This window comes from Triticum aestivum, chromosome 5A (genome assembly GCF_018294505.1).
Source record: "Triticum aestivum cultivar Chinese Spring chromosome 5A, IWGSC CS RefSeq v2.1, whole genome shotgun sequence".
Classification (NCBI taxonomy): domain Eukaryota; kingdom Viridiplantae; phylum Streptophyta; class Magnoliopsida; order Poales; family Poaceae; genus Triticum; species Triticum aestivum.
This window is the reverse complement of record NC_057806.1, coordinates 237,927,375-237,937,036: the sequence shown is the minus strand read 5'-3', so window position 1 is coordinate 237,937,036 and position 9,662 is coordinate 237,927,375.

The window sequence follows — 9,662 nt, the reverse complement described above, 5'->3', positions numbered from 1 at the left end:
AGCAGTGACGATGAGCTTGGCCTTGGCGACGGCTACAATGGCGACAAGGGTGAGCTTGCCCTTGGCGACGACCGCCCCACCCCAAGCAGTGGTGACTCCTCCTCCGGCGAGAGCACCAGCAGCAGTGGCTACGATGAACCACCACGCCGCCGGGCTCGGATTGGGGAAGGAGATGGTCCATCTTACCGTCGTGCCTCGGTGAAGCGGGAGGAGGGCTTGGACTGAGCTTCAGGCGTTGCTGGGGCCTGGCCTTGGGAGCTGCTACGACCGTGTGGCCCGCCTTTGTTTTTCCTTTCCTTTCTCCTGCATTTGAAAAAGTAGAGGGCCCCACTGGGGTTTGTTATGGACTGCGGCGCTTGCGCCACTATGTTATGTTCGCTATTTTGATGTTGTGCCGCGATACTTGTGTTTCCACTAGATGCGGTCAGGATAACTTAGCTCGATGTGCTTGTGGTAGTCTCCCATGTCGCAAGGGCGCACCTTGCATGCTGTATCCCCCGAGGCTTCCCTCCTGATGACTCAGGAGCCGCCGATCCTCAGGAGATGTTGTACAACCGCAGAGTTTTTAGGAGGCCTCATGAGGCATCTCGTCTTTCCTTGTGCGAGCCCCCGAGCATGGGTTGGTTGTGGCTGGTACACCACGTCGTGCTGCCTGGAGGCACGTACTTAAGAGGGCGTGCATGCCCATGAGCTCACTCGAGAGTGTCTCGCGAGGATCAAGGATGCCGGAGCTCTGGGTCAATGAGGCTTCAGGAGGTGTGGCTGCGGGCGAGCCCAGGTGTACACACTTGCGTAGCCCCCACGCGCGAGACGCTCGAGGGGGAGCGACGGGCAACTGCCGCTCCCCCTGGGACAAGATTGAGAAAAAGCGAGTGAACAAGAAAGAAAACTCCAACTCTGGCGAACAAAAGACGCGAAAACTCCAAATTTCATTTAAGATGTTGCAAACTAGCTACAGAAAGCAAGCGAAAGAACAGCCGCGCCCGGACCTAGACTAGTCTTCTCACCAGCGCGGAGCTAAGTGCTGCCACTAGGACGTGGGTGGCAGCCCCCGTGAGGCCCACGGGCATCACTCATGAGACTCCGCGCTGTGTACAACCCCTACTCATTATTATGTAAAGTGTCACGAGCGGATAACTTCACAGGAACAGGGCCTTGCTTCATCGGTAGAACTTTCGGAGGTGCTGGATGTTCCAGGCGTTCTGGATGGGGATCCCGTCCTGCGTCTCAAGGCACGCGGCGCCGGGCCTGGAGACACGGGCGATCCTGAACGGGCCCTCCCACATGGGCGAGAGCTTATGCAGCCCCTCCCTAGAGAGCACCCGCCTCAGGACGAGATCACCCACCTCGAGCGTCCTGGAGCGGACACTGCAGCAGTGGTACCGCCGCAGCGCCTGTTGGTACCTTGCCGCCCGGAGCGAGGCTTGGCGGCAACGTTCCTCCCCCAGCACGAGGTCCATCCCCCGTGAGGCGTCCTGATGTTCCTCGTCAAACGCCAAGACCCGCGTGGAGCGATGCCTGACCTCGTGAGGGAGAACCACTTCTGCTTCGTAGACGAGGAAGAACGGAGTCTCGCCCGTTGGCTTGGTCGCGGTGGTGCCAATGGACCACAACATGGACTGGAGCTCATCAAACTAGTCCCTACCGCAGGCCTCGAGCTTCTTCTTGAAGGTTCTTGCCTAGAGGCCTCTCAGGACCTCTGCGTTGGCACGCTCAGCCTGGCCATTGCTCCTAGGGTGTGCCACCTAGGCGTAGCATATCTATGTTCCAAGGTTAGCACAATATGTTTTGAAAAGGTTGCTGGTGAACTGTGAGCCATTGTCGGTGATGATATGGTTAGGAACCCCCAAGCGGCTCACGAGGCCCTTGATGAACTTGACGGCTAAGCCAGCCAGGATGGTGGGGACGGCCTCCACCTCCACCCACTTGGTGAACTTGTCGATGGCGACTTAGAAGTAGCGGTAGCCCTTAGGTGCTCGAGGGAACGGTCCCAAGATGTCCAGCCCCCATAACGCGAAAGGCCATGAGAGTTGGATGGTGGATCTGCTTGGCATATAATTGACAGGCTTCACAGGATCTTACCAGCTCGGTGGCATGATTGAGCGCCATGGGCCAGTAGAATCCACTGCGGAATGCCTTGCCCACGAGGGTGCGCGATGAAGAGTGATGACCTCAATCCCCACCATGTATGTCGGCTAGCAGCTCATGCCCCTGCTCCCTGGAGATGCATCACAGAGAGACGTCGTCCAACCATTTTCGATAGAGCTCACCGTCCCTAATGCAGTATGCGGTGGCCTGGCGGGCTACCCGCTCTGCGTCTTCCTCTTTCTCCGGCAAGGTGCCTTGGAGCAGGTACGCCTTGAATTCCTCGGTCCAGCACCCCTCCTGAGGCTCAAGCGCGAGGAGCAGGCGGGCTCCCAAGGTCGGGCCGCAAGCCGGGGTGCCCGAGAGGGGTGCTGGGGGAAGCATATCCTGAGGCGATGCTAGTCCCGCGGTGAAGGGGGCTGCCAACGGCTTGAAGTCCCGCTCCTCAAACACGCCCGACTCCTGAGGCAGGCGCTAAGACACCCTCTTGGCGATGTCGTATGCCTCCTTGTTCATGCCGCGTGACACGTGCTACAATTCTAGGCCCAAGAATTGTTTCTCCATTTTGCGTACCTCCTCGAGGTATGCCTCCATGTGCTCGTCCTTCGGCTTGTATGCTTTGTTGGAGAAGTTGACGAGGAGCTGGGAGTCACCCCTAATGGCGAGGTGCCTCACTCCCAAAGCTGCTGCAGCCTTGAGACCGATGATCAGGCCTTCATACTCCGCGATGTTGTTGGGGACCTTCTTGCCTTGCTAGAAGTAGAGCCGCACGGCGTAGTGGAGCTTGTCCTGAGTAGGCGAGATGAGCACGACTCCAGCCCCCACGCCCTGACGCACGAAAGCACCGTCGAAGTACATGACCCAACCATCTGGTGCTTCACTTCCGAGTGAGAGGGAACAGTCCTCACCCACTACTGAGTTGGGAACATCGGCCCATTCCGCCACGAAGTCGGCGAGGGTCGCACCCTTGACGACTCTGGTGGTGCTGAACTCCAACTGAAACACATGAAGTTTGATGTTCCATTCGGCAACCCTCCCTGCAACATTGGGGCTCCGGAGCACTCTCTCCAGCGGATAAGCTGAGACAACCTTGATGGGGTGGCCTTGGATGTAGTGGCGCAGCTTTCGGGAGGCGACGAGGAGCGCGAGCAAGAGTTTTTGCGGCATGGGGTAGCACGCCCGTGCATCGCGTAGCACTGTGCCGACGAAGTACACCGGGTGCTCGACGAGGGTGGAGGCGTCCGCGGGGTCTTGTACCTCCTGGGGCCAAGGGTCCTCAGGAGCCTTGTCATCCGTTAGGGCAGCCGTGGCCTCCGGGGCACTGTCCTCAAGAGTATTGCTGTCGGGAGGATTGGCTGAGCTCCCCGGAGCATTATTGACTGGCGGGGCGGCCGGGGCCTCAGGAGCGCCATCCTGAGGCCAATGCGCCCCAGCCGGGGATGAGGTGCTTCACCGTGAGCCCTTGGTCGTGCACTCCTCCAGCGCTGCCACCAGCGCTGCGCTGGCGGAGTGAGGTGTGGCGGCCAAGTAGAGCACCAAAGGCTCAAGGGGACGTGGTGCTACCATCACCGGTGGGCTGGTGAGGTACCTCTTGAGGTCTTGGAAGGCTGCGCCAGCCTCCGAAGTCCACTCAAATGGTCCTTTCTTTTTCACCAGCTTGTAGAACGAGACGGCGTGCTCCCCCAACTTGGAGGTGAAGCGCCCGAGCGAGGTTACACAACCCGTCAGCTTCTGCATCTCCTTGAGGGTTTGTGGCGGGCTCATCCTTTCTATGGCCTTGACCTTCTCCGGGTTGGCCTCGATCCTCGTGTGCGATACCAGGAAATCCAGCAGCTTGCCGGGGACGCCAAACACACATTTCTTCGGGTTGAGTCTTAGGTCCACCTTGCGCATGCTGGTGAACGTCTCCTCCAGGTCTTTAATAAGGGTCCTTGCCTCCCGAGATTTCACCATGATGTCATCGATGTATGCCTCTGCGTTCCTCTCGAGCTGCCGGCGCAGAGCGACGTGCATCAGTCTTTGGAAGGTTGTCCCGGCATTGCGCAGCCCGAACGACATGCAGGTGTAGCAATACACCTCGCATGGGGTCAATAAGGCCGTCTTCTCAACGTCCGGCACCGCCATCTTGATTTGGTGATAGCTCGAGAAGGCGTCCAGAAAGCACAACGAGTCGCACTCGGTGGTGGAGTCGACGGTCTGATCGATGCGTGGGAGCGGAAAGGGGTCTTGAGGGCAGGCCTTGTTGAGGTTGGTGAAGTCGACACACATGCGCTCCTTCCCGCCTTTCTTGGGGACGATAACCGGGTTCGCCAGCCATTCCGGATATCGCAGTTCCCGAATGACGTTAGCCTCTTGAAGTTTGCGGGTCTCTTGGACGATGAACGACTGCTTTTTTATGGACTGTGGCCTCGCCTTCTGTTTCACGAGGCGTGCGTTAGGGCGCACCCTTAAGTGGTGCTCGATTATCCCCCTTGGGATCCCGACCAGATCCTTGGGCTCCCACGCGAACACATCCTTGTTCGTGCATAAGAAGCCGACCAATGCCTTTTCTTGGTCCTAAGGGAGGCCGGCGCCTATGGTGAAGGTGGAGCCCGACGCCCCGCCTTCATCAACCGGCACCTGCTTCATCTCGGTATGATCTTGAGAGAAAAATTGCTTCTTCTTCACTGGTGCAGCCCCCGGAGCTTCCGGGGCTCCCTCCTTGCTTGGCTGCGCGGCCGCCGTGGCTTTGAAAGCATTCCTGAGGGGCGAGGGTGCATCCTTGGTATCCCCCACCACAGTAAGGACGCCGCTGCTCCCCGACATCTTCATGAGGTTGTAGCCTGGGTGGGTTATCACCATGAACTTGGCCAAGGCCGAGTACCCGAGAATGGCATTGTACGACAGTCCAATGCGGGCGATGTCGAAGTTGATGAGCTCGATGCGGTAGTTGTTGCGGGTACCAAAGGTGATGGGGAGGCGAATCTGCCCAAGGGGACAGGTGGAGCCATCGACAACTCCAGAGAAAGGCTTGGTGGGGCGGAGCCAGCCATGGGGCACATGTAGCAGGCCGAAAGCCTCCACAGAGAGGACGTTGAGGCCGGCTCCATCGTCCATGAGGGTCCTCGTGACTGCTACATTGCAGATGGTGGGAGTGCAAAGCATCGGGAGCACGCTGGCACCAACCGTGGTTGCGGGGTGGTCGCTGGAGTCGAAGGTGAGGTCGGCTTTAGGCACCACCCAACCTGGTGGTGCCCCCCGTTGTAAGTGGGTGGCGCCCACCTGGCGAAAGAACTACTTGGCATGGCGGTCGAGGGCGGCACCTGCGAGCCGCCGAGGAGGGCCGAGACGGCATGGGGTGCTGGTGCCGTAAAACGCGCGATGAAGAGGCCGCGCAGCTCCTCCCAAGAAGCCACAAAAGGCTCTGGCAAGTCAAGGAGCCAGGTGCACGGTGCGCCCGCGAGGGCCATGGGAAGCCAGTTCGCCATGACCTTGTCATCACCGCCGGCCGCCAAAACAACCTCCACATACGTCTGGAGAAAACCTGCCGGGTCCGCCATGCCATTGTATCGGGGCGACAACTCCGGCCTGAACTTGGGTGGCCACCGCACCTGCCGCAGGGCGAGGGTGAAAGCTTGGAGACCCACGGCTCCCTTGAAGGCACCCATCAATCCGATTGATGGAGCGACGCTCGCCATGAGAGGCAAACAACAGAGCGCAGCAGACGGAGGGGAGGATCTTCGATGCACCCCTACATGGCACGCCAAATGTCGGATTTTGGGCTCCACAGACCCTAGACAGGTTCGAACTCTGGGGTGCATGCGAAGAACTCGACCTCCCCAGTTTGCCTACTCGCCAACCTCCAAGCCTAGCTCGATGTACAGGAAGGAAATGGGACACATCAGTTTACCCAGGTTCGAGACACCTTGCGGTGTAAAACCCTACTCCTGCTTGGTGGTGGATTGGCCTCGAGGTGGGCTGAGGATGAACTAGTACAATGGACGAACAACCTCAGGAGGTATGTTCTTGAGCTAGTGGGGGAGAGGATGATCTGGATGATCCCTCCTTCTCTATGGTGGTGGCTAAGTCCTATTTGAAGGAAGACAACTAGTACATCTTATCCTAACAAAAGGTGGTCTTCGTCTACAAAGCTTTTGGTCATGACGCCGTGCTGGGCTCGGTGATGACCTCCGTCCCGCCATCCTGGCGGTCTTGGTCTTGTTGCACGGAAATGGGAACCTTTCGTTGATTCCTCGGGACTCCGCACCTGCGCTTGCCTCCTTAGCACCAAAGAGGAAACTGCTGTACTGCGCCCGCTGGCGCCTGCCTGGCCTTGGTCGTCATGGCTTGCATCATCCGAACCTCACGAGGTTGAGGCATGCATTGAGATCTCCGCTCCTCAGGAGCCAGCGTGAGGAGGCCACTCCTTCTGGAGGTCTTGGTGTCATCCGCCTCGCGAGGCTTGGCCCCTCGCGAGGGTCTAGAGTTACCGATGCTGAAGGTGGGCCGTACTAGGCCGTTGATGGAGCCACGCTATGGGCCGTAGGCAGGAAAGTCTGGGTACCCCCATTCCTAGAACGCCGACATATACATTTGTGAGGTGATTTCTAATGCAAACTAACAATTAATTTATGTAATCCAAGACGAAAATACTTCACAGACTTTTGTGCCATGTCTAATTGCAGGTGTATGAGACATTTGTACAATATACATATGAAGATAAGGGGAAAACATAAGTTTTGGCTTTGTTCAAAAAGTCCTCTCATGTCACTTTTGGGCCAAGAGAAGATAGAGTCCAAGTCTCTCACGTTTTGGATTCAGATTCGGACTGCACATACATACCTAACTCAAAACGCCAAGAACTCTTTCATACAAACTCCGAATTGGGTGATTATTTTTTGTTGGAAAGTAGATTTCGTGCTCTTTCCAACCCAATTGGATTCACCTTCAAATTCACTCAGAGCGTTGAGATATCGACGAAATAATCTAACGCTGCAGCAGAATCCGAGTGACACTACAAGTCCAAAGGTGTTGCATCACCTCCACTTGGGCCCATGAGTCTTGTATGACCTAGGGTTAGTTTTAGCCTACCTTGGGACGTCCTCCCACCTCCTTGGCCGGCATCCCTTGCTCCTATATAAGTAGATCCATCTAGTAGCATTTTCCTTGGGATTTGTTTAGTTAAAAGTTAGCCATTGCAAATTGGTGTAGTTCGTTTGTGTCCAGCGATCAGACCAAGACCGCTTCCAGATCCCTGCTTTTATCAATACTTCATATATATTCATGATATTTAGATTGCATTATCATATTCTTGTATGTTCTTCCATTGCATGCAGGAATAGACCTTCATGGTCAGGCTGATCGTGCTTCCAAAATTGTCAGTAACCTCAGGAGATTAGTTTAGCAATTGCTAAGGCGCAACATTCTTGCATGTTCGTAGTCGGATCATCAAAGTCAACTCCACAAAGTCGATAGTTATAATCTCATCGAAAGATCGGGACACCCCGCCTCTATCAAGTGGTATCAGTTTTCAGGTTGCTCGGTGAGAATTTTTAGTTTTCCCTAGATTAGATTTATTTTCTTACCTATTGTCCAAGAAAAAACCACAAAAAAGTTAGATCTTTTTATCCTTTGTCCAATCCAGTCCAAGCCTTTGCAATTTTCTTTTCATCGTTTGCATTATTGAATTATTGATTGCATCATCGTGTCGAGTTGCCGGTCTTAGTGTGATGCAGAGCATCCTATGGTCATCCCCATGGACCTACCATCTTTTCATCAAGAGCAAAGAGGACCCATGACACGAGCATGAGCTAGAGCTCTCGAGAACGAGGTGACCTCCTTCCTTAGTGATATCACATATGATCCTTTCGAGACATGGCTACTACCTAAGTCCGAGATGTTGTGCATGATTAGGTACCAAGAGGACCCTCCCGAAGATGCACGTGAAGATGGACAAGTCCCCAAGTTCATGGATGAAGAGAACCGACGGAAGGAGTTAAGAACAACTCCCAGGTCCCGGACATCCGGCCATGACCTCGGACATCCGTCCCCTAGAAGTGTCAACAGTAGCAAGGAGCCAACGGCCAAGTCTACAGGGCCCAGACATTCGGCGACCAGCCCGGACATCCGGCCCGCCCCGCGCACCCAGATATCCGGCCCTTTGCCCGGAAATCCGGATCCCACCTATCCAGAGAGCAACATGACCAACGCCTCCAGCCCGGACATCCGGCCCCTCGTGAAATCCCGGACATCCGGCCTGACGGCCGGACGTCTGGCCTCCCCTGTGTGCGCACAGTGTAAGGGCCCGAGGCCCGTCTACCTACGTCCACCTAGACTATATATACTCTTCTCCTACCTACGTTTTAGGGTTAGCAAAGTAGTAGCTCATTTAGAGATATAGCTTTGCTCATCCATTACGGATCTACTCCACGAGAGAGACCGCGGCCCCTCTTCGGAGAAGATCCCCTTGGATTCAAGACCCCCTTTTGGGTGGCCCCATCAAGACCTCCTTTGGAGAAGAACCGGTTACCGTGTATCGTCCCTTGTTGACTTTGGATCTTGTATCTCCTTTTGTGTTCATGGATCTAGCACATGTGTGATCATACTTGTTGGTTTGAGTGTTTCTGTTGTGTTCCCCTTTATGATTTCCCCTCATGTTTCCGATCGTGTTCTTCATGTTCTTCGCGGGATCCGCTCCTTTCGTGAAAGATCGGCCATCTAGGGTTCCCCCTACATCATCTTGGTATCATGAGCCACATTGATCACGATTTCGGAGCTTCCCCGTTGTGTTTTCTAGCCTTGTTTTGTTGATTTCGTCCCTAATTCAGTAATTCCCCACAAAAATAGCCCCTGATTTTTTTGCGATTTCTTTGTGTGATGAAGTTTTGTTGGATTTGATCCGCGGATTTCATGTGTTGCAGGTAGCTCTAGATTTCCCCCACCTTTCCCCAATTTCCATCCACAAATTCCCCCAAATTTTGCCCCGAATTTGACCTCTCCACGCGAAGTTCATCAAGTTCATCCACGGATCCAGAGCCCGAACATCCGGCCTGACATCCCAGACATCCGGCCCCTGGCAGCATCAGTTCCATCCACCGCCCTGTTTTCCGTCTAAATTTTGACAAATTTTGTTCCGGTGCCCACATACGCTTCCGCATACCACCACCACTTCCACAAAGCACCACCATCGCTTACCTCTACCAACTCCGAAATTTTTTGTCACGTTTTGCTTTGAGAATTTGAGTTGCGGTTCCGTGTCCTATTGTGTTTTGGCTATTTAGGTACGGTTTGACATCAACATCACCGCCGCTCATCTTCACCATGGACGCGTCATCGACAACAACACTCCACCATTTTGACACCATACCGTAAGCAAGAAGCGGTAAACTCATCTTGGTATCGTGATACATCATTCTTGCTATTACATTGATAACCACCATAGCCTTACCTTTTGCGTCGCTTACCCATCGAGACTAGCCATTGAGTATTGCCGGCAACGTGACTTGTGCACATTAGTGATCATACTTCACATTGCATATATATCATATCATTGGTGCATATCTTGGTATCATCTCTTGTGTCACAAGGTTGTCATCGCA